The 25,593-nt window shown below is 36.7% G+C and overlaps 1 long non-coding RNA gene across 2 annotated transcripts; it reads left to right on the top strand.

Moving 5' to 3' along the window:
- LOC138705850 (uncharacterized) lies at nucleotides 1-24,920 on the top strand. Of its 2 annotated transcripts, XR_011333840.1 has the most exons (8): nucleotides 1-54; nucleotides 2,047-2,143; nucleotides 14,580-14,726; nucleotides 14,940-15,035; nucleotides 15,249-15,344; nucleotides 15,504-15,599; nucleotides 16,145-16,227; nucleotides 18,003-24,920. It is a non-coding gene; the product is annotated as an uncharacterized lncRNA (long non-coding RNA). The 2 variants fall into 2 exon arrangements; XR_011333842.1 differs by lacking the exon at nucleotides 15,249-15,344.
- Nucleotides 24,921-25,593: the final 673 nt, after the last annotated feature.

Genomic DNA, 25,593 nt, shown 5'->3' with positions numbered 1-25,593 from the left:
GCAACACTGACTTACTGAAGTTCTTTTTACTGCAACATGGCAGACTGCCGGCAGGTATGTAATTTTGTTGTATATTTTTTAATACAAAATAGAAATTAATATAAAGAAAGAAAGTATGTGAGAATACTTACTCTGAGAGCTGCGAGAGTTATGAAACAATATGAGATACTTAGACGATGTAGAGTGTAATCCTTTCCAAGAATAAAGTTGGATGTAAGAATGGAGATGGGTACTGTACTACTAGGCTCACATTTGCAGGTAATTTGTACCGAGATTTGTAGAGCAATGGGTTATAATACGATGGCATTGGTTAATGTAGTTTCACGAGTTATACAGGAAACAGAAACAGACCGTAACGTATAATATAATTTTATTATGTGATTTGTATAATGCGCCATATTGTTCGTCTCGGTTTGACAGCGGTTCGAGAAGGTATGGTGAATAGCAGTTAAGAGTTTACATAGTCTGATTTTTAATTTTCATGTGACTTATATTCATAGTTTTTTTACGTGTAGGGATGATAAAAATGTTGGCTAAACTAGCGCCGAAGTATTAGTTGCCTTCGTTGTATTCCGCTTATACACCTTGCATATACGAATCTGTGACAGATTAGGTTTGGTTAGTCGAGGCTTTCATTATAACTTGTATATACGATCAACTGCATTTCCACCAAAAGCCCCAATAAGTTCAACGATTTTCACTTCCGAAATCACGGATACTTACTACTTCAGCGCTAGTTTCGTCAAAATGTTTTATTAGAATCGTGACAGCCAGTCATGTGTCCTAAATTGAGGTACAGTGTAGGACTCACTTGGAAGTTTCCTAGTACCTGGTACTCGTCACATAAGCTGTGAAGTCAGCGATTGTTGTATAATCATAAAATATGTATATTTTCCCTGGACCAGAAATATATTACAAAGTGACTAGAATCACATCTAGTAAGAAACTATTAAAATTCTTTTCAGAAAGGAGCCACTGTGTAAACCTATGTAACGAGTACCGGGTACTATGAAACTACCACTCGCTTTACCGGCACTGGCAGAAGGGGAACATCTGGGAGTGGGGTTGTAGTGTAACTAATAAGAGTTGTTGACAGTGTTAAGGTCCGACAATTCAGCTACCGCACGGGTTAATACAGATGTACAGTAGACGTTCATAAGCTGGCGAATAGGGGTGTGGTTTCAACCAAGTAGCTTTGGAATGAGTAATAGTTGATGCATTCCTTTCGCATTTTTCACAAGGTGGGTTAGGCGAGTCCCGTGTAATAACTTGTGGCTTCAGTTTTCCTAAGGCTCTTAAGACAATGTTGATGGCCGGGCAGGGTGAGTTAGAAGAAAATTCTTCTATCAGGTGATAGCAAGCGTGGGAAAATCGCATAAAGCAGAACGTAGAAGTTTCGCCCACCACCCCTTCCACTTTTCCCCTACTAGCCCACCAGACACATTAACTGGTACGTGAGTCTTGTGTCGAATGCACATTTCATGTGGGTGGGGATGACTTTCTCTACTGGCGTTCTCTTTATTGCAATTTATCTGCAAGCGTTATAAAATGAGTCCATGGCGTCGTGGTCTAAGGCATCCCGCCTAGGATTCGCGTTACGGAATGTGCGCTGGTTCGATTCCTCATGGGGAAGAAATTTTCTCATGAAATTTCGGAGCTATGATAGGTAGCGAAATCCGGTTGCGAATACCAGCTATAACGGCTGGGGGGATCATCGTGCTAACCACACGATACCTCCATTCTGGTTGGATGATCGTCCACCTCTGCTTCGGCATGTGGGCGTGAGGCCAGCAGCTGGCTGGTCGGTCTAAGCCCTTCACGGGCTGTAATGCCACGGATTATAATGTTATAAAGTGAGTTAGAGAGGGGGACAATGTTGCGAACATTTTGGTTTTGTGTGATTGTGATTTGGATTTCTTACTTGGCAAAACTTTCATATAGTTATGAGTTTGGGTTAATATCATGAAGTAAGAACAGAAATTATGAAATAGGGAGTGTACAATCTAGCAAAGATTGAGTTGACATTGTGTTGGAATTTGTTTGCAGATTGTACATGGATCTTCGGAGAATGACTGCTTTTCCGGAGACCGATGAACATGGGTATGAAGATGTAAAGGACTGACAGGAAGGTCGTCCACTGAAGGTAGGGTTATTTACTATTAAAATGGGTAATTATCTACAAGTACTGGTTTTGGTTTTTTATGTAAATATTTTAAAACCTTCTGATAATTATTTCTAATGTAGAAACACTTAGAAAAAGTGAGTGGAAGACAATTGTAGTATAGATTTATTATATTTACGTACTTACAGATATCAGCCTATTGGAAGTGTAGGTCAGCCACTTTGTGTTTGATTTTTATAAGAAGACGGGAACCGTTTGACTGTGGCACATGCGCTGACCTCTCATGCAGTACCGGCATGATACTTACGTGAATTTATTTTGGCGTGTACATTCCAGATCAAATCAAGCAGTTTCCTTCGTGCAATGGTTACACATGTTGCACATACGAAGGTTAGGTTTGGTTAGTTTAGGTTTTTATTAACAAAGTCCGCGCAAGATTGTTGTGAGCCGCATGTGTATAAATCTATGTTCGATGACGTCACATAAATTAGATAGGTATTCGATTGTTTTCATTTTGTGTCTGTCACTTCGAGGTAAGTTCTGGTGATGGAAGGAGCATGTAGTTCTACATCTTGTGATGGTTTTTGTGGATGTCGGATATTTAGCAGAGTTGATGTTCAAGAGGTCATATCCAGATCATTGTGAACGTATGCATTGTTTTTTTCATGGAAGTGTAAGAAATGTATCCATGTCTTCATTAATGTCCGGTAAGTGATCGTAGTTTGCTATTTACTGAACTGTTTGGTCGTTGACATGGGTTAGGTTAGATTGATCGTTATTACAAACCAAAATGTAATGTAAGGCGAATTTTTTGTGTTTTGAATTTATTTGCGAAAGTTGGGAATTTTAATCTTTTTTCATTTAATGAGGTCTATTCGAAATTTTGTTTCCCACTCATTTTTCTTAGGGCCGATTGTATAAACCATTTAATCTTAGATCAGAGGTTAAATTGATCCTTGTTCTAGCTGAACTTGGAATTTTGTGTTGTATAAAGTCTAATCTGAGATTAATTTGTCTTAAACTAAAGTCAACTTTGACTGAAGAAATTTCTCCGATTAAGTTAGATGATCCAAGTTCAGTTATTTCTTTACGAGTGACAGATGGTGCAAATAAAATATCCATTATTATCATTAATATTAATAGATATGGTAGGTACATATATATATGTATATATATATATATATATATATATATATATATATATTTTTTAATTTCTTGCCTTAATTCACAAAAAAATCTTGTATTTTATAAGGCTCTATCGTGTTCAGCAGTATCAAATAACATAACCTGTAATTATATTATAACAACCATTAATTATTAATGGATATGATAGGTACATTCATAACTTTTCAATTAACTGTATTACTAAACGAAAATTGTCGTTTTATAAAGCTTTATTATGTTTAGCAGTATCAAGCACCATAATATGATAACAATTTGGAGAACAGTAAACCTTCTTCTTATTGTCTGCCATTATTTACATTGCACAAAACAAACCAGTGTCTCCAACAGTGTGTACGGAAAGTCGGCAAAAAGTAGTGGTAAAGTCGCTAGTTTTCTCATTATCAACAAAGAAAGATTAAATTTTGTCACTATGGGGTGCCAAAAACGTCGCTAAATCCCTATTTAAGCAATATAACTTTTAAAAGAAATTGTTGTTGAAAAAGAGTTGAAGTCGCTAGATTGGCAACACTGAACAAACTTGTACAACATGGTCCGCGCATCACATATTTCACCTGTTTATGTGATGTTGCCAAATCCTTTTCACGTGAACTTAGATTGCATTTGAACCTAGGTAATTTGATCGCAGAAAAGTTTTATACAATGGAAGAAGTGTCTGAACTCGGTTCACTTTTCGATCTTCGATCAAAGTTGATCTTTAGTCAGGGAGTTTTATACAATTGGGCCTTAGTGTTTTCATTTTTGGGGCAAAAAGCGGTTTTTGAAATGTATTTTTCTCAAAAGGACAGAACCAGTACTTATAGGTATTTACCGTCACGATTAGTGCCGAAACCATCTCCACAAATATTATAATGCTGTTGATGACTTAAAGCAATCTTCCATGTTTCCCAGTAAGATTCTTCCAGTTATTTCACGTGGTGACAGCAGCGTTTCCTATCGTCTTTTGTTGGAAGATAATGGACATTTTGTAATATTACTGAATGCCTGTAACTTTATTAGACCATAGTAGTTACCAGTAGATGTATCTACCTTATAGGCCGAGATCATGAAATCGTTGTTACTGGTTGCATAAACAATTATTAATCTGTTTTTGACATTCACTTCCATATGAATAGGGGATCATGGGGTAGAACCGGGACCCTAAGGGGTATTTTTTTTAATAAATAATGCGTTTATGCTATTCAAACCAAATTTTTTATGTCACTAATTTAAAGAATCCTTTACACTGTGGTAATTTTTTTTAACAGTCACTCTTACACTGTCGCATTTAAAAAAATAGAAATGAAAAAAATTGCAGCATACGGTTTTACCCCGTACACTGGGGTAGAACCGGGTATTTTTATTTTCGTTTACGAAGGCATGGAACACAAACGAATACTTCCAGTTCGTCTTCTTCCCAACCAGTGCAGCCCTCGTGGGCCCATTTTCCACAATTTCGACACTTTACCCAGCCATCAGACTTGCTGGTAGCTGAGTAGGGCTCCTTGCAGAGAAGACATGGAGTGGTGTCAGAATCACAGTTGATGTCTACTTCGGACGAACCAGATGCCAACTGTAGCTTTCGTTTAACTCCTTTAGACGACGAATTGAAGTTCTCCAGTTCGTTCTTATAGGGAGAGTCTGTTATAATAGCACTCTTTCCTTTGCGCCTTGTGGATGTTGGCCTCTGGTAATGGGGAACAGGGATTACATCAACTGGAGAAACGGTGAAGGAACTGCATGTAGGCCTCTGATGCTGTGGGGTGTTTGTCGTCTCGGCACGACGCTCCTGCTCAAGCTCCTGTTCCTCAGCACGGTTCGACATTTCGGCTGCTGCAAATTCATTGTCTCCAAATGCATTTGCATTGAAGGGGCAAATGCCCGTCTTTCTGAACCCAGAAATGGCATTCTGAATTGTGGCAGACCGAGCATAAGCCAAACCAAACAATTTGGCCACTTGAAATTGGGTAACAACCCGCCCTGGATGATTAAGTAGCCACATCTTCACTTCCTGACTACAGAAGGTGCTGAGTGGTCCCATGAAGCTCACATCCAGTGGCTGTAACCTGTGAGTGCAGTGGGGAGGAAAAGAAAGAATAATTACTCCACGTTGCCAAGCCAGATCAATCACTTCATGCGTAGCATGACCATCAAGGAGAAGCAACACTGGCTCCTCTTTGGATGGCTTCGTGACCTGGATGAAGTGCTTCAGCCACTGAACAAAGATTTCTGATTGCATCCAGCCACTGGGATGGCATATGGCAATAGTTCCTGGTGGTGCACCATCCAGGAGTTCCTCCTTCATCCTGATCCTAGGGAAAATCAGAAGAGGAGGGATGTATTGGCCAGCCGCCGAGAAACAAATTTCTGCCGTCACCAGCTGTCCTCTTTCAGCAGAAGCCAACGTCCCCACTTGCCTTCTACCCTTCTGCGCCAAGACCTTTGGCTGAGTCTTCGGAACAGTAGTGAGCCCTGTTTCATCCACATTAAAAATTCTTGTGGGTGGAAATTGATGTTTCTCCATGCACATAGTCAGGTTCTCGAAGAATTTTGAGACTGCAGCTTTATTAAAACCCATGGCTCGAGCTGCAGAAGTGGCTTCAGGTTTCCTGAGGGAGAGATCAGGATGGCGTTGCATAAAGCCACTTAGCCAGTCCTCGCCTGCACATCTCTCTTTATCATTAAACTTATGTGGAAGGTTATTCTTCTGGGCCAAATCATATGCCAGTCGCCTCACGTCAAATCTAGTGAGGCCAAACAAGCGGCTCTCCATCAATTTAATGTATTCCACTAGTTCGTTTTCTTGAGCAGCACTGAAGACGCACTTGAAATTTCCCATTCCTAAAATCAAATTAATAATAATAATAATAATAATAATAATAATAATAATAATAATAATAATACGCTTATCTAATTAAGTGGCGGTAACGCGCTTCTAGCCTATATAAAATCGATAAATAAATAAATACCTTTCTTAGCGGCATCTTCACGAGAACACCCATTCTTTATTTTTCTCACACGGTCTTCCCGAGTCGACTGAGGCACATTGTGTGAAGAAGCTGCCATTTTATATCCCATTGTTTTATTTAAAACAGCGTCAATGGCTAGACCCATATTTTCCTCTGACCAAGCCTGCCTACTTGTTACACGAATGTATTTTCGTGGCATTCTTGCACTTTTTCTAGAAATAATAATAATAATAATAATAATAATAATAACAACAACAACAATCTATTCTCAAATTTAATTTCTTGGAGTGTTATAAAAATATTTCGTAAACCTCAGTCTCGTAATATTTTTCAGTCAGAAATGAAAGCTATACCTAGTTCAAATGAATAATTGTTATAAAATATCAAGCATTATTGCAATCAGAATTCCCATTAAGTTCTATGTCATAATGTTCAAATAAATTGTAACATGAATATGGTTAGCAACTCAGCCTCATTACAAACAGTGGATAGGGGTATAACCGGGTACCCGATCTCACCCCACCCGGTTTTACCCCAGACCACACTGTTTCACATTTAAGTCCTTTTTACAAAAAAAGAACTTCCAATTGTCAATTGCTTGACATATTCTTAAAGCTAATGAAACCCTCTTTCATTGTACTTACTTGGAAATAATAACAATCTTCGGCTTCACTCTTCCTAGAAGAAACGGAATCCTTGAAAAATAACTTTAAACACAACCAAAACACAATACGGGTTGAAACTAGAGAAAACGTTGACCTGCGAGGGTTGCACTGACAATGGTTCACTGTGTCCTCGAAATGTTATGTTGCCAAACGGTAAATTTCAGGGGTGTCCAACAAAGATAAGCATGTACCCGGTTTCACCCCGGAACCCGGTCCTACCCCATGTTCCCCTACCTATCTCACTATCTTCTTGTCGACATTTTCTGAAAGTAAAATTACTGTCAATGCAACTTCCAAGTAAACCAGTTCTCTATAGTGCCGCATTTGTACAAAATATTTGTGCTGGCAACTCAAAATAGTACATCTCTCTAATAATACTTTCCATTGACTTGGACATTTTTTCCAATCAAATCCCATTTTAACCGAATCGCCTTGTTTGATGAGCTGTGGTTGCATAACATTTACCCCAGCAAAATATCTTAGTAAGACATTTTAGTCAGTAAGCACTTTCGACACAGCCTCTGATAAATTCTGCATAAAAAATCTTGCGTAGCTATTTTTTTTGCAGCACACTCATCCCCAAATTGGACATTTAAATTTGAGCATAGGGAATGTCAATAATTTAAATACGACTCCATTGATTTAATCAGAGTTCGAGAAATAACCTACCCCATGAAAAGTGTATTTTCTGTTGAATAATGGGCAACAATTCTGGCACAGTTGGAAGTACTTGTTGTAGATGTCTATGTATGACACACTGATCGAAGTCATTTACTTGCATTGTAGTATGAGATGGTTTAATTTTGTCTTTGTGTGAAGGAGTTGCAGAGGTTCATTAGGAGAATTTACTTCTACTTAGTAATTTATTGTTCTTGCGTATAATTTTTGTTATAGATTCTGATTCTAAATATAATGCCCTCCTTGTTGTCTAATTTATCGGAAATGAAAGAGCATTATTTATCATTTCCCTGTCACACTTCTTAATCCCGGAACTGATAATTTTGCAGCCTTCTGTATGGATCACTTTATTTTTCTTGTGGTCTTTTAACATAGGACTCTTTTCAATGTAGCATGCTGGTTTTATACAATAATTTAGTCACAAGAAGAAAACAGAGAAAAATGTAAATACATACACCATTATAGCACACTGGCCTCCTGGTTGAGTTGAAGCAACTGTTTTTGCAGGAATAATGTAGTCCGCTAATGAGACTGAGAACCTAGCCCAGCTTTCAGAGTTGTAGAGCTGTTGGCCAGTTGAATATATGCATTAATTGGAACATATTTATCCGTGTAATTGACGCACTCCTTTTTTAAATTTTATAACAAAAAATTAGGATGTGTTCTTCATGCAAGGAAAAAATTTTAGTGAAGAAAAAATATGTATCGAAGGTGCACCAGCTTGAATGCTGAAATCAATAGAATACTTACTGATATATGGGCCACGACTAATTTATATATCGATTACATTACACTTAAGATGATTGATAGTTAGCAGCAGTTGTATAAACAGATGATAACTTGTAACAATGTATACGACAATAAGACAAGACACTTTATTGTTATTATAAACACTAGTGTTACCTCATTCACTGTTAGGTTAAGGTACGGTCACACGTCGCTACTTTTGCAGCGATGCAGTAGAAAAAACTGCGCAACTCTCATACTGCGACGTGTGAACAACAGTGCAACCCGAAAAGTAGCGGCTGCCGAACCTGCTGCTCACTACTTTTTCATGCTGCGCACAGCTTAAAAGTAGCGACGTGTGAACAGGGTTCTCAGGGTTGCAGCCACAGCATTTTTGATATTGGTTTTGTTGGCAACCAGTGTTGCCACCAAAATATGCCAATGCTACTTTTATTGTTTGATGTATTTTAATGTTAGATGTGATGAAAATAAATTATTTGTAACAGTTATGAAATGCACAACACAGTCTGAGCATATTTGCTGATGATATAATTCACTTTTTTAATTTTCTGTAGTGTAGTTTCAAACAGGAGGGTTGCTAACATTGATTACGTAAATATGCTGTTGGTTATCATTTAAGTATATAGGCGTTTTTAAAAGCTTTATAGTAAAATTAATGCCAATTTCTGAATACTAGTTAGGACAGAAAAGCAAATAATAGATGAGTAAGCTTTCGCATGAGTTTATTAATAATGCTAACATAACCACAAAATGTATATTGAGAAGTCAACACGGAGATGGAAACCTGCAGCATGACTGCGGCTGCAAAAGTAGCGCCTTGTGTGTGAACAGACTTGCAACCTCCAGTTGTAACTTTTGCTGCACTTGGGTTGTGCAGCACGAAAAGTAGTGTGCAGCGTGTTACTTTTGGCTTATGTGTGAACACGATACACAACTTTTGCAGCTGCAGTACAAAAGTTGCGCAGCAAAAGTAGCGATGTGTGACCGTACCTTTATACATCTATTATATGGGTAATTTTTTTTAATGCGAAAAATTGGGTGCGTCCATTATGTGGGGGGTGGGTATCCATTACACGGGTAAATATGGTAGTAATAGATATCAGTAAAACGACAGCGGAGTCCAAATCTCCAGATGTTTCACAATAGTCAATAACGTGCAAGCGCAATGTCAAATCTACAGAGATGGTGATGCATAATCCACCGAACTTGTCTGACAAGAGGGATGGGCAGCTGGTGTTGGTCTTAATAAGAAAACAGTGTAATAGAATAATAAATAAATTATTTATACAATAATAAATTATGTAATAAGAAATCATACCCTTAAAGTGATGTTTGCAATTCCAGAGGAAAAGGCAATGATGTGTTTTTGAAGTCATTTAAATTCGTCACACTTTAAGGTATATTGATATGTTTTCTAGATGAGATGAACAATTTCTTAGCACCCTGTGTTTCCGCTCTCTGCATACATGTGACACGGTTGATACATTTCTTGAACATGCCTCGGCAGTTAGTTCTTGACACATTATGGTTTTCTTGGAATGAATATTTTATGAAGAAGTCATAAAATATAATTTTCCAAACTTTGCTATTAGCCTATATCCACTGGATCTATTACTTTAACTAGAGTACTAGCCTTGTTCAATGACATAACTGAAATAACTACTGAAGCTTTCCTGGTGATGTGATAATTCGAAATTTTCTTGGACTTCCAGCCAGGTCATAAGTTGGTGATCCACCGATGTTTCGAGAATGTTCATCTTCCTCATCTTCAGGGTTAAATGATATCTGAGGGTACCCAGCTCCTTAATTTATAGTGCCAGAGGGAGGAGTCAGCCGAGGAGCTGTGCGCCGATTGGCTGTTATTAGTGCGGACTGCGGCGAGAACGCGGCCGACGTGTCGTCTTGTTTTGTGCTTTTTGGCTCAATGACCTTGGGTCTCACGGTGGGCTCGGTGGACGAGTTCTTATGTGTCCTCCGCTGATGATGGCCCGTCATCTGGGCGGTGAGAAATTTAATAGCCGGTGCCCATGCCGCGCTTAGTTGGAGACCCGAGTCCCGAATCAGGTTACTGGGTTCTGCCGCTATGGCCAGGGTTTCTTTTACTCTTCTATCCCAATAGCCCGAACACTTTGCCAGGACCTCGGTGTTATTGAAATTGGCCCTATGGCTTTTTTCAATGCAATGTTCAGCCAATCCAGATTTTTCGGGCTGCATTAATCTGATGCTTCTTTGATGTTCCAGTCTGTCCAATGTAAGCCGCATCACTTTCACATGGGATGCAGTAGATCCCTGGTACTCTTGAGGTACTGCATCCCGTGTGAATGTGATGCGGCTTACATTGGACAGACTGGACGCACGATAACGACGCTTCTTTCGGAACATCAAAGAAGCATCAGATTAATGCAGCCCGAAAAATCCGGATTGGCTGAACATTGCATTGAAAAAAGCCATGGGGCCAATTTCAATAATGCCGAGGTCCTGGCAAAGTGTTTGGGCTATTGGGATAGAAGAGTAAAAGAAACCCTGGCCATAGCGGTGGAACGCTGTAACCTGAATCGGGACTCGGGTCTCCAACTAAGCGCGGCATGGACACCGGCTATTAAATGTCTCACCGCCCAGACGACGGGCCGTCATCAGCGGAGGACACATGAGAACTCATCCGCCGAGCCCACTGTGAGACCCAAAGTCATTCAGCCGAAAAGCACAAAGCAAGACGACACGTCGGCCGTGTTCTCGCAGCGGTCCGCACTAATAACAGCCAATCGGCGCACAGCTCCTCGGCTGACTCCTCCCTCTGGCACTATAAATTAAGGAGCTGGGTACCCTCAGATATCATTTAACCCTGAAGATGAGGAAGATGAACATCCTCAAAACGTCGGTGGATCACCAACTTATGACCTGGCTGGAAGCCCGAGAAAATTTCGACATAATTGAATTTTATATTACTAATAAACTAATAAAGTAATAAAAATAGACAGAAAATGTTTATTATAATGGAATTGTTTTCACTGAGACACAAAGCACATCGAATACCTACACACAATGCAAACAGAAATCGAGCTGGCATTTTCGGTTCTTGCTTCATCATTGTTTTAATGTAATGTTATGTTGCTGAATGGATACCATTTACAGTTTAGCCTTTGTACCTGCTTCAGAAGGCTTTCTTATCGAAATGCAGCTGTGTAAACATCACTCGTGAATTAAGATGCACAAAATGTGAACTACTAGGCTAGGAAAGAGAATATTGTTCTATATATTCCAAAAAATATTGTCATTCAACCTAATGACATGTAGATACCCTGTCACGCAGAACTTGTCCGAGTGCATGTATTATTTTTACAAGATCCCTACCGATCTCTATGTGGCAAATGCAGCGTTGTTAATACTGGCTATTGCTGTATAAATAAACATGCCCCAAACGTCAGGAGATTTGGATGGTACTGTAGAAGATAAGTTGGAATAACTTTCTGTATAATGATTATGGAAAAAAAAAAATCGTGTTTGTATTGAGAGATGCATTGCAGCAGTGCAGTTCTAAGTTTACAGCTGTGTAACTTGGGTGGTAATCAATTCTGTGCAGAACAAATTAAGAAAATGAAATGAACTTTATAACACAGAAAGGTAGACTAGTAACTGCGGCCCTCGATTTCTACAGGCTGGAATCACACATCCAGTCTGTAAGACTTGTTGTGTCACAGCAACAAACGTTCTTGGATTCGGCATTCTTCTGTTTGGAAGTGTCATCTGATAAGCCTCACTGATTCATGGGAATTCTGTCTTAATTCCCCATAAATGGAAAACATATCTAGGTACTCATAATTAGTAAATTGACTTCACCTTTAGAATTCTACGAACAGACTGGCATAAGAATTTCTATTGCTGAAGTACAACGTAAGAACGCAGATAGTTTATACTTGCCAAGGAACCCTAAAGTGCAGCAATGCCAGAATTCCTTGAAGGTTCTATCACATGTAAATGTGTTTTTAATCAGTTAATTTTGTACATTATTACACAAATGAAGCATTTTTTGGAGAAATGACAAAGTTATATATTTTTTGGCTTGTTGTTCACATGGATACCGTACCATTTGTATGTCTGAATTCCGAATAGTTTGACCATAAATGAGATTGAAACTTTAGAGACAATTTTTTTTTTTTTTTAAATAGCAAAGCATTATTCAAATACAAAAGTGACATTTGACTTTTTGGTTACTTACAACCTAAACATTGTGTTCTTAAAATTAATGCAGTTATACCCCTTTCACCCTGTATGGGAAAACTTGAGTATAAGGTTACCTCACTGTCAACAATTATCTTGAGAATGTGCATCAATGATTGTAATAATTTATTTAGTGTACTTAAGATTGGAATTTTGGGGGAAGAGGGAAAGGAAGGTGATAGTGTTTTGAAGTTTATCCCCACTTTGCTGGATTATGACCATGTTATATTTTACCATCACCAAATAATAGTGGTAACTAAACTTACATTATGAACTGGAATGTATTTAAAACAATTTATATAGAAATGCGTATAGAGTGTTAATTGGAAGGCCAGAGGCGAAAAAGACCTTTGGGGAGGCCAAGACATAGCTGGGAATATAATATTAAAATAGATTTGATGGAGGTGGGATATGATTGTAGAGACTGAATTAATTTTGCTCAGGATAGGGACTGATGGCGGGCTTGTGAGGGTGGCAATGAACCTCTGGGTTCCTTAAAAGCCGTAATTAATGTACTTAAAATTGCATTGTCAATATTAAACAAATAAGAATTGAAGATACAGTACATTTGAGGAGCATTGATTCAAAGTGCGTTTTCTCCACTGAAGCATTTTTTTTCAGGAACCGGTTTTTTAAATAACTTGAAGCTGCAAAAAAAAATGTATATATATATATATATATATATATATATATATATATATATATATATATATATATATAAAGTTACTTATGTATTAGGGAAATAAACTAATCTTTAATTTATATGGAAAAATAGTAACATAAAAAGTTTATCAGTTTCGGTAAAATTTTGAAAAATATGTTGAAGAAATTGGAGTGTGATCCAACTATATGCGAAAAATTTGCTTTGTGGAAGAAAATGTGTTGCATAATTTTCATTTTGATCCAAATGAACAAAGAACACAACACTGGTTAAAGGAAAATGAAGTTTTATTTGATATACCCAAACTGAAACAGCAATTTTGGACTCCATATGAAAACTTTTGAAAGATTTTAAAATATAAAAAATAAGCAATGAAGATCTTTCTCTTCATCAAGACAGTTACACTGAAGAGAATCATCCACAGGATCTAGAATGAAATACTAATTTGAATGTAGGTTGAATTTTGAACGCAATGTGCACATTATTACACTGGGATTTTGTCACAGATCGTCATACAAATCGTCAAAAATACGAAGAAAACAACATATTTATTCTACCAGTTGACATGTTAACACAAGTGGAATAATGGGCCTTAATACAAATCCATTTTGGTAATAAATCCTAACCTAGATTACTTTCATAATAATGAATGAAAAAATGAGGAAAATTATTTAGTATTTATGCCCCCCCCTTTTTTTTTTCTTAATGTCAGTAGCCTATACTATTTATTTATCCCGACATATATTCTGTTCTTGACGTGATTCTACTTTTATCCACGTAATTATCCCTGTTTTGTAATAATTGTATTGGTTTTGTAATTTTATTGAATCTTTGTTATGTTCCATTTAGTAGGAAATATTTATAGGAACTGCTCCCGAACATGAGCTTGCTGAAACGGGTGTGTACTAGTCCAAAAAATGTATTTGTTTTCTATTGTATGTAGCAATTTATTCTAAATACTTAACACGTGCAGAGTGCATGACTCATTGTCAGTAGTAATATGCAGTGGCAGACTTCCATCACACATGTGCAAGCAGGAAACAAGCTCTCTGTGCTGCACGTAATACAGAATTTATGCTTTGATGTGAACATATTGGCAGAGAAAAGTCTTTCTGAACCAGTCTGCTGTTTTTGATATCACATTATGCTGGGATAAATTACTATTTGAAAACAACATGTGTATGTATTTGATATCGTACATTATAAAGTACAAAAATAGCCTTCAAAACAGAAATTTCTCGGAGGGTGGAAAAATTGTGTTTTGATTCAAGGCTCATTTTGTAGTACCCATGCAGTTTTCATCGGTTGCGGAAAATTTCAACCACTTGTAAAGAAATGTGATATGTGTCTTGTTTCAGGGCATTTTGGGGCATTTATGAAGTACCTAGGTGTTAAATTCTGTGGAGGGACTGACACAGAAGAAGAGATGATGGTACTGCAGGGACACTGCGACAGGAGGTGTGAGGCAACTGTGGAGGAAATGCCTAGTCAGAAAGCATGAAAAAGTTAGTAAACATGGATTAGTAACAAATGTCGATAGTTAAATGCCGTAAATGAGAAGTAGTAATATAGTTACAAATGACACAGACAGTATTGAAAAAAAGAATTAAAATGTTGTGGATTGAAGTTTGTGAAGATGTGCATATTCTATTATGACTGCAGTTGGCATAGGTTGTCGAAAATGTAAGGAAATGTGATTGTCATATGTCTTGTTGCAGGGTATTTTGAGGCAGCTGCGGACTGGAGGTGGCTCTGGGACAGGAGATGGGAGACAACTGTGGATGAAATAGCAGTCAGGAAACGTGCATAAACTGGTAAACATGGATTACTATCTAGTGTCGATATTGAAATACAGTAAATTAGCAGTAGAAATAATACAGTAACAGAATATAGTTAAGAATTAAAATTTTGTATATTAGGTTTTTTGAAATGTGGATGTTGTGAAGTTAACATATGTTGTGTTTCATAGGTTGCTGGAAATGTAAGGCACTTGTAAAGAAATGTGATTGTGATGTGTCCTGTTGCAGGGTATTTTGGGACAGTTGTGGATTGGTGATGGCTCTGGGACAGGAGATGGGAGACAGTTGTGGATGAAATACGAGTCAGGAAACATGCATTAACTGGTAAACATGGATTACTAATTAGTGTGGATATATAGACACTGTGAATTAGGAGTATTAATAATAATAGTGACACAGAATATAGTTAAGAATTATATTTTATGGATTTAGGTTTCTGAAAGACCTTTGTAAAGAAATGTGATTGTGATGTTCGTGTTGCAGGGTATTTTGGGACAGTTGTGGACTGGAGGTGACTCTGGGACAGGAGATGGGAGACAGCTGAGGAAGAAATAGCAGCCAGAAAACATCCATAAACTGGTAAACATGGCTTACTGAGTAGTGTGGATATATAGACACAGTAAATTAGGAGTAACAACTCATCTTGCTCAAGGTTTTCCGTGGTTTCCCCTTGGGTAATAAGACATGTTGGGATGAGACATAAAAGAAATGGGCCACGGATGTCCTCCTCCTCCCTCTTGACAATTATGCCAGGCTCTTTCTACTCTCCATTAATAAATTTTTATACAGTGGAAATAAATTTACTGTAAATTCACAGGGCAAATGGCTTCAAGCTGATTACTTGGTTGAAATGGAATGCACTGGTGTAGTAATTAACATGGAGGCATGAGATAATTACTCTGCTTGCCATAAAAATTTCACTTTGATTCAATGTCCCTGTAAAAAAAAAAAAAGACGAAGTAATAATACATAGGAAATAGTTAAGAATGAAATTTTTTGGATTTAGGTTTCTGAAGATTTGCATGTTGTATTATCAGTGCAGTTTGCTTATCTTGCTGTTTTATAGGTTGAGGAGAATGTAAGGCACTTGTAAAGAAATGTGATTGTGATGTGGCCTGTTGCAGGGTATTTTGGGACAGTTGCGGACTGGAGGGGAGATGGGAGGCAGCTGAGGATGAAGTACCAGTCAGGAAACGTGCATAAACTGGTAAATATGAATTACAAACTAATGTTAAAATGTCGTGCTTTGAAAATTTTGGATAGAACTTTGATCAGAATTATTGTTTCGTGGATTATACACACTGTACAGGGTGAAAGAGATATGACTACATTCATTTGAAGAACAGAATCTTTAAGTTGTAGGTAACCAAAAAGTCAGATGCCGTTTTGATATTTGAATAGTGGCTTAGGCAAAATAAATAATTTCTATGTAAGGTTTGAATGCCAATTATGGTAAAACTATTGAATATTGAGGCAAAATATGAACGTGAAGAGGAAGCCGAAAAATTATTGCTTTGTCATTTATTCGAAAAGTACTTCATTTGTGTAAAAACATACAAAATGAAGTGATAAAAAACGCATTTACAGTGTGATGAAACTTTCAGAGATATTTTACATGAATGCATGTTAGGGTTGTTTGGCAAGTGTATGCTGGAAGTATGGTTATGTTAATGAATAAGTATTTGCTTGTGTAACCTACACAGGTACAGCTGTGAGTTGGATTTAACAAAAGGTACAGTTCATTTAAAATCGTAAAAGAAAAATTCACAGCTCACTAGTCATGGATATTGTTTTCAGTGCTGCTGGGATTTTAGAATTCGTCTGCTGACGTGAATATGTTTAGTTACTGTAGAACAGTGTTATGGTACAGTTAAAATCCATGTGCCCGCATACAATTGTAAAGGAAAACTGTTTTGAAGTTTACTTGCGCATATTGCTAGAGTATTTTAAAATCAGAGAGGGGGTAACAAATGAAGTTTCCTGGTATTCTGGAAATTGTTCTCAACTGAGTGCAGTCCTGTTAGGTGAAATAACAATAAGGAATGCTGTGGTCGAGTAGGTAGAAAATTGATTTTGACTTCATAGCATTGCTGTTTAGTGAAATACTCTTTTGATGCCTGATTGTCTTGTGAAAATAGATATTTTTGTAATGGTCTTGAATTCTTGTGCTGCTGGTAATGAAAAAATGAAATAATTGAGGAAAGATTGAAGCCTCCAATTCCAAAACTGTCTACATCCGTTCTTAACAATTTTCAGGAAACGCCAAAAAGTGATAACTTTTTTCCTAATTGTTTGCAGTGTTCGTCATATTTGAAGCTTATTTATGGAAGGAAAGAGGGAATTTAGGCAAAACATTCATTAGAAAATTGCTAGAGACATTTAGGTAGATGACGAAACCGCCAATATCTCAATTTAAAAAGAAAAAAAATGGATTTAGACAGTTTTGGAATTGGACGCTTCAATTGTATTTCACTTCTGCTAAAATCTGGGAAATGTAAATGTCCTGAAGTTTTTGTTGGGACACAGGGAGAATTGTGTGAAAACTGGGAATGTCCCAGCAAAACTGGGATGTATTTAGTATTAATTTATTTAACCTGGTAGAGATAAGGCCGTCAAGCCTTCTCTGTCCCTCTACTAGGGGATTACAACTATAATATGAAGAATAAAATTACAATTACAATAAAAATTAAAGTAAGACAAGATTAACTGATTAATGAAAGCTAGACAATTTATCATAGAAGTTAAGAACAAAGAATATTTTTGTATTTACTGAATTACAAATTAAATGTAGAATAACAAAATTGTATAGCGATGAAATTATTTTGTGATAGATTAAGAGAACTATTTACAAGAAACCATGTCTGAACGAGTCTGTTTAGCCTAACGTAATAGTACAAGTAATGGGGAAATAGAGGAATTGTAAAGTAGGATATGACATTTTGGATGACACTGAGCTGACATTATTGTGAATTTGTGTTCTAGATGTTTTGTCTGCTGACCAGGGGAATACCACAGCTTTTGCAGAGACCAGTGAGCAAAGTTGTTAAGAAGTGAAGAGGACATCAAAGGGAGTGAAGGATTTGAAGAGGACATCAGGAGTGAAGGATTTCAAGAGGACATCAGAAGAAGTGAAGGATTTCAAGAGGACATCAAGAGGAGCGAAGGATTTGAAGAGGAATGTCCCCAGCTCAAGGTTTGAAAGAATTATAAGGCACAGTACTTTAGAACAGATTATGTATAGGGTGAACCATAAGTAATGTCAATAATTGTGGTGGGAGATTCCTTGAGTAAAGCGCAAGGGAAAAGTCAGATAGCATTTTGCTATATTTTGAATAGTTTTCGAGAAAAACGTGCATTTTGAAATACATGCTGGGAATAACACATTAAGTTGTATTGTTATGAACAAACCCCTCCACCTGGATTGTTGAAGGTTAATGCCATCATGGCATATACATTGCATTTAAACTCGCAAGCAAAAATAGAGAGCATTTAATTTTTGTGTTTAAACTGTGTTAAATAATGGAGAATGAACCTTGCTTTTTCAAGTTAAAATTAAATTCTACAACCTTATTTAAATTAAATGTTGAGAGAACGCAAACAACAAGGCATGCTTCTTTGAAAGTAAATGGATAAGATTAAGAAGAATGTTTATATTCTAGAGATCGTGAACAATAATTATGCATATTTAACATTATGGAAAGGAAATTATAAAACATTTAGGAAAAAATTAAAAATATGATATGCTTATTTCATGTTGAAGTAAGGAACAAAATTGAAATAGTAATATTATGAAAGAAGTGTATAATGTAATAATTGTATAACGTTATAAATGAGTTTCGTATGCTTTTTTTTTTTTTGTATCGGTTTTCAAAAGAATTCATGACGTTTTAATTGTCATGGTAATATTTTATGGCACTAGTATGATAATGTGGTATATTAAGCATAATTTTCACTAATGATAAAGAAACAATTTTGTTTTCAAACTCTTTGACTTAATTTTAATTACATATTCAGTGAACGCAGCCAATAAGGGAAGCTTATTTTACATTATACATTTTGTACTACTAGCGTGTTCTTCAGCCAGTAGGAAATAGTTACCTCCCACTTTAATTTTTGAAGTAGTATTCGGTAAACTTGCATACAAGAAATCAAATTTCCTGAGCCATATTTAAAAGCAATAATTGTGTTACGTTCCTTTTTTCGTTGTGCCATGCATTCGTTGCATACACGAGCTGCATCTGTCCAGGAAGCTTTACAATGTTGTCACAGTGCAGCAGGGTTTGAAATTCCTTTACGGAACGAAAGCTTCCCTCGGTTTGGATCAAATTTCTGCACATTTCATTTATTATCATAATACACTCCTCTGTTAAGCTGACTGAGCATATTGGGAATGAATTGAATAGCTTTCCCAAAATATGCTATGAGTTGTTTGATTTGAAATAACTCTTTTCTCGTAAAGGAAGCACAAAGGAGCAAAATTATATTAAAGTTTTTTTGTTGAAAATAACTAAGAGAATAACCTCCTGAAATTAATGACGTTATTTATGGTTCACCCTGTAGATGTAAGAGCACCTATAGTCGACAGGACACCTATAGTTGACACCAATTTTTTAAATGAATTTGTGTTTACCTTAAAGTTGACAGCTATGTTAGGTTCTCAACTTAATATTACATTTTATAACTACTTCCAACATGCTTCCTACAGTGTGTATGAATATCCAATTTTTTTTCATCTACAACTCTTAGAACCTATAGTTGACAGGGGCTGTCAACCTTAAGTACTTAAATGTGTCCGCTTTAGGAGACAATACTGAAGAAGCATTTTTTTTTTTAGACAAACATGGCTCCCAAAAAATTGAACTATATTTTCAGGAATCAACAGGTAAAGCACGTCTGTTGGAGAAGTATGTAGTGTGGTTTGATGGAGAAATTGAAAACTTTTCAGAAAAAATAATTAGGCCTGCTCCATGGAGGATTCTCTAGAAGAAAGTAAAGACTGTACAGCTACAGCAAAACATAGCAATAGATATGAATATAATAGAGCTGCAACCAGAAACAGAAGTGCCTAGGCCCACGACATCACAGTCAGTTGAACCAGAACCACCTATGCCCACAACACCAGAGCCAGTTTAACTAGAACCACCTATGTCCATGACACCACAACCAGTTTAACTAGAACCACCTATGTCCATGACACCACAACCAGTTTTAACTAGAACCACCTATGTCCATGACACCACAACCAGTTTAACTAGAACCACCTATGTCCATGACACCACAACCAGTTTTAACTAGAACCACCTATGCCCACAACACCAGAACCAGTTGAACCAGAACCACTTATGCCCACAACACCGCAGCCAGTTCAACCATGAGAACCTCCTTCACTGTCAGAAGATAAAGCACCTGAAATGACGTGCACAAGTAAGGGTTTTGTGCCTTCGCCATTTATTTTGGCCTTGCCCTGTTGAAAGAAGAGCCCCAAAAAAGAGTTCAAGAGAAGAAAAAGAAGTAGAAAAGGAAGGAAGGAAGGAAGAAAGAGAAAGTGCAGTTTCATTGATGAATACTAGTGACTGTGAATGGTGTGAGTAGGATTCTGATGAGATGACGATAGAAAGTCTTGAGCAAGAGAATGTTAAAGAAGGGAATTTAATAATTTGTGAATTTGTTGGGGGAAAGAGAAATACATTTAGATTTACTTAGTCTGTATTGTTGGAATAAAAGTAATACATTTGAAAAGTGTTAATGCAAGCGAAACAAAATTTGAAGTTGATGAAAATGACATTTCTTGCATATATTTTAATGAAATAATTGGGTATGTGGAGACTCCAGAGTGGACTGTAAGGGGGGAATGGATAAGATAAGTGTTGGAAAAGCGACTGAGTGTCAAGGAGAAATAACTGGATCTTTCTTTTTATGAAAGTGATGTTTTAAAGTCTTTGTATGAAATTAAAGTTGTTTTGAAGTAATAGTAATAATACAATTAAAGGTGAATAACTTATGTAAGGTGTTTTATTGTGTGTTCCTCTGAATCCCACTCATATAATCTTTTGAGGTTATAAAGAAATGTGTCAGCTATAGGTGCATGTGGAGAGGTTATTGTAAAATTTATTTTTGAGTATAAATATATTAACACATATGTAGGTTAAAGTAGGGATTTGCAGGTGTCAGAATATATTTTTGAAATTCTTTCTTGCAGTAAAGTACAGTTGGAGGATTGAAAAAAGACAGTACATGTTTCCTTAACATGTCGAATACTGGTGCTCTTACCTTGTGAGTTAAATAGGAAAGACAAAGTGAGATGCGTGCATTTTCTACTTATGCCAGCTGATTGCGGTGAGATTTGCTGATCTGTAGATTTGATTTATAAACAGTGCGAGAATTAGTTAAAATATGCAGGATGAGGCATTAAGTGTTGCTGATGCTTTATGAGCCAGTAGTATAGGTAATTTAGAGTAAAGAAAGAAATTGACATCTTTATGTAGAACTGCGTGTGAATATGACGGGGTGGCTTGTTGATGAGAAGGACACGGAGATGACAGAGGGCAAGGGGAATACGAGAAAGAGGGGGAGGTAGCAGGAAGCAGATTTAGAAATATTTGGCATATTTGAATGCATAGCTGTGAATTGGTTGTGTATACTTGGCTCGGAAACATGACGGCCTCTCTTCTTGGAATTGGTAATTCCTCATAAACCCCCATCCTCTACTCAACCCCTAGCCGCGTGGCAGAAATACAATAGATCCCAGCATTGCCAAATGTAGTAGTCATTGCCTCTACCTGTTGGCTTTCACCCATTCTCAGTGTCTTTCTCGACGTGTTGTTTTATACCGTTGTGCGCTTCAATATGTCTAATTTATTCCGGCCATAATTAATGAGTGTAGGAGCAGATGATCCGCAGCCAGGCGTCCTGATACACCTGAAGATCCAGGACCATCACGACAAGAACAACAAATAACACCGTCGAGAAAACAGAATATCTTATTTGCAGAGGAGCGTAGCTAAGAAAACAAAGTGTTAAAATTGTGTCTAACGTTAGAAATTCTATCTATCGAAAGTTCAGGCAGTTTAATAAGTTTAAATCTTAATCACTTAACATCGGACGCAACCGGCGGAGTTGGATATATGGGCATAGACATTAAGAATTACGGTTCACCAACTAAAGAGAAAATAAACAAATTAAAACATTATTCGGTAAGATAGACGATTTTATACGTGATTTACTTCGCCGAACAGTATGTGAACAGTACGCGAAAGAGATATCGCCAACAGCAACACCGTCCTTAGCAACCTAAATAATGACATTATTCACAGCAGTGCTTAAAAGTTTTCTAACTTACAGCAGTGAATTAAATGTTTTTAAATCACTCTACATGACAACCAACATATTAGCAATAGTAAAATGAATATATATGAACTTCTTCGCCAACAACACAGTACAAAGAAAAGCCCTGCAATTTAAAATTAAATTTACATACCAGTAATGAATAAAATATTGTATAGCACACTAGAGTAAACAGACTTTATGCGTTCGTGGAAATTATCACCCAAGGCGAAGCTGATAAGTCTAACTTTACTCTTTTGTACTATAAATTATATAACTATTCAATGATCACAGTTTCAGAAAATTTTACCAGCGCAACATTCTTAATTAAGTATAAAATTCTGGAACTTCAATAACATGAGAATTTAACACTTATTATATAGAAGTCTGCATTTTTTGTTTATTTAGGCAAAAGAAGTTAGTGAAAATATAAATATAAAGTGTTTTTAAAATATGTTTGTTTATTTTTATACCAATTTTGTTTTAGTAATTATAAATTAAGGTATATTTACAAAGATAATATAGTCTTTCTGAAAATCGCGGTTTCACGGAACACAGTTTGAAAAACGTTCGCAAATCACAATGACTTCAAGAATTGGCAACTCGGCTAAGGGTTTATCCCTTGCGCGTGCCTGCAGTTAACTGGTGAAGGGGATGAGGGAAGGTCGTCATGTTTTCGTGCGAAGTATATCATTTTATAGTACTTGACGAATGTAGCAGCATTCACAATATGGGCGTGATAGATAAGGTGTTTGATTTATTGCAAATGGGAACTAGAGTGTTATTACAAGTCTTTACTGTTGCATAGTAGTACTGCTGGGAATAAGAACAGTTACTTGAAGGTGTTTTTCCCAGCTTGTAAAATAGTGACTACCTGCTTTCAAAGAAATGATGCGAGGAACTTGCTCACAATTTATAGCAAATGCATGGAGCATTGAGTGTCTGTATGTTATATCTTCTATGCAGAATATTTTCCATGGGTGTCAAAAGTGTTTTCCTAAGTATCAAAATGCAAATGCAAATAGTGGCTGGCTGGCTGTCTGTCTGTCTGTCTGTAAACCATCTCCAGATGTGCTGCTCTTTTTGATCGGACTTACGTTGATGTAATGTTGACAATGTTTTGCATAAAGTCTTGCTACAGGTGGAGATGAAATAGGTATGCATGGGAAGAGAGAGTTTTTAAGATGGGAATAGGGGGGACCAGGTTGCATATGTTTGATTGTTATTTATGAATTTATTTATTTGGTTTTATTACATCTTGTGGTTTGGAGCATAGTTTAATTTGTGGGATGTTTGTAGCAGATTTGCTCGCGTTGGGGTTGGGAATGCAGTGAGAATTTGATTATGGGTTTTTTTGATTAGAGAAATATATTATTTTCATATTCTGGGGTATGGATTGTATGTTTGGGAAATTTGTCATATTTTTCTGCCCTTTAGTGTTGGGAGTAGGAATAGGAAGTTTGTATCAGAGCTGCTTTTCTACAGATTTTGTCGAGAACGTAACTGCGTGTTGTTGAAAATATCAGCTGGCATAGTGTAGTGAAAAATGAAGTGTTTTGTGAAAGACATGAAATGAATTGTATTGTGTGCATGAGAAATACGAGGAGTTAGATGCAATTGAGTGCTTCTCCTCCAGAGGCTGTGAATTTTGTGATGAATTGAGTGTATAATCTTGGTGTGTCTTTGTGATTTGTAAATGATTATTAGCAGTGTGATTTGTTGGTATTAATGATGTATGCAAAATGTGTTATATGAAAAGTGGAAAATAGAGTGAAAAAATATACTCGAATTTTGGCGTAATTGTTGTAAATTGATAATGACGATATGTTGAAGGAAACATGGGTTTCATAGAGAATTAAAGTTTATATTTCATTGTTGAGCATTACATATTATGTGTGGTATGTGGTGATGATGATGTACGCATAATTTGTGGATGTAGTGGAAGCAGAGGACGATAATTTGTCTTTCCTGCTGATGTACAAACAAGGCTGTCTCTTCATTGGAGTTGAATGAAATTGAAGTAGAAGTTAATTTACTTAATGATGGGGAGAATGTAGTATTAGAATAATTATTGAAGGAAATGTTATGTAATTATTTGTTAATTTGAGTTAGGTGCGAAATATACACGAAATTGCTTGTTTTTGTTGTAGGAAATATTAACTGAAATGAAACTATTTTCATGAGCGAGGTGACTGTAAAATGCTTATAATGAAATGACACTGCTAATGATTATTTTTAATATTTGTATTGTATACACTGTATCTGAGTTCATACATTACCATATATACTCACATAATAGATGCCAGTGCATAATGTATGCTGCCCAGTTTTTGACAGTAATTTGTAGGGGGGGGGGGGGGGGAAATCCGTTCATAATGTATGGATTACATTTTCATTTGCTACATGTGGTATTGTTGGATGAACTTCTCATGTGGAAATTGTGAAGGAAAAAGTTAATTTGTTATGATAGGTTAGTTTAGGAAGTTTATTTATTTTGATTGGTAGCAAAAATTACATACATGAAGAAAGATTTTATAATACTATTGTAATACTTGTATATGAATATTGTTCAAAATTGAAAGTTGCTTACCAATTTCACATAGGAATACATATTACAAATTGTTGTATAAATAAATTATCACTGGGTCACACCTGAAAAAGCAAGATGCTAGAAGTTGGGTGTGACCAATAATGAAACAGGATAGAAGTAAAAATAGTAGTACAGTGAGATATCGATTGTCTGAAGTAATTGGGACCAGGCATAGTTTGGATAACAGAACATAAAAATGGCAGAGTACATAAAATATTTACAGTATAAAGTTTCTTTACGATAATGTACTGCACATACAAAATATGTACTATACATAATAACGATTACAATGGTGCAATACAGTGTGTACCTTGTTGCTTGAAATCGCTGATTTTTCATTGCTGAAGTGAAGATGCAAAGTACGTGTAATTGGCCTGTTCAAGAATGGAATCATTTGCATCCTTCATAGTTTTTCTTTTCTTTGAACCATCCTCTGAGTCAAGCTTTGCAGCAAATTGTACACTGCTGTCTGTATTTCGTTTTATATCGGAGAGTCCACACCTGTGGAGTAATGGTTAGTGCATCTGGCCGTGAAACCAGGTGGCCCAGGTTCGATTCCCGGTCGGGACAAGTTAGCTGGTTGAGGTTTTTTTCTGGGCTTTTCCCTCAACTCAATATGAGCAAATGCTGGGTAACTTTTGGTGCTGGACCCCGGACTCA

Source organism: Periplaneta americana, chromosome 1 (assembly GCF_040183065.1).
Source record: "Periplaneta americana isolate PAMFEO1 chromosome 1, P.americana_PAMFEO1_priV1, whole genome shotgun sequence".
Lineage (NCBI taxonomy): Eukaryota > Metazoa > Arthropoda > Insecta > Blattodea > Blattidae > Periplaneta > Periplaneta americana.
This window is presented reverse-complemented; position numbering and strand designations above follow the sequence as displayed.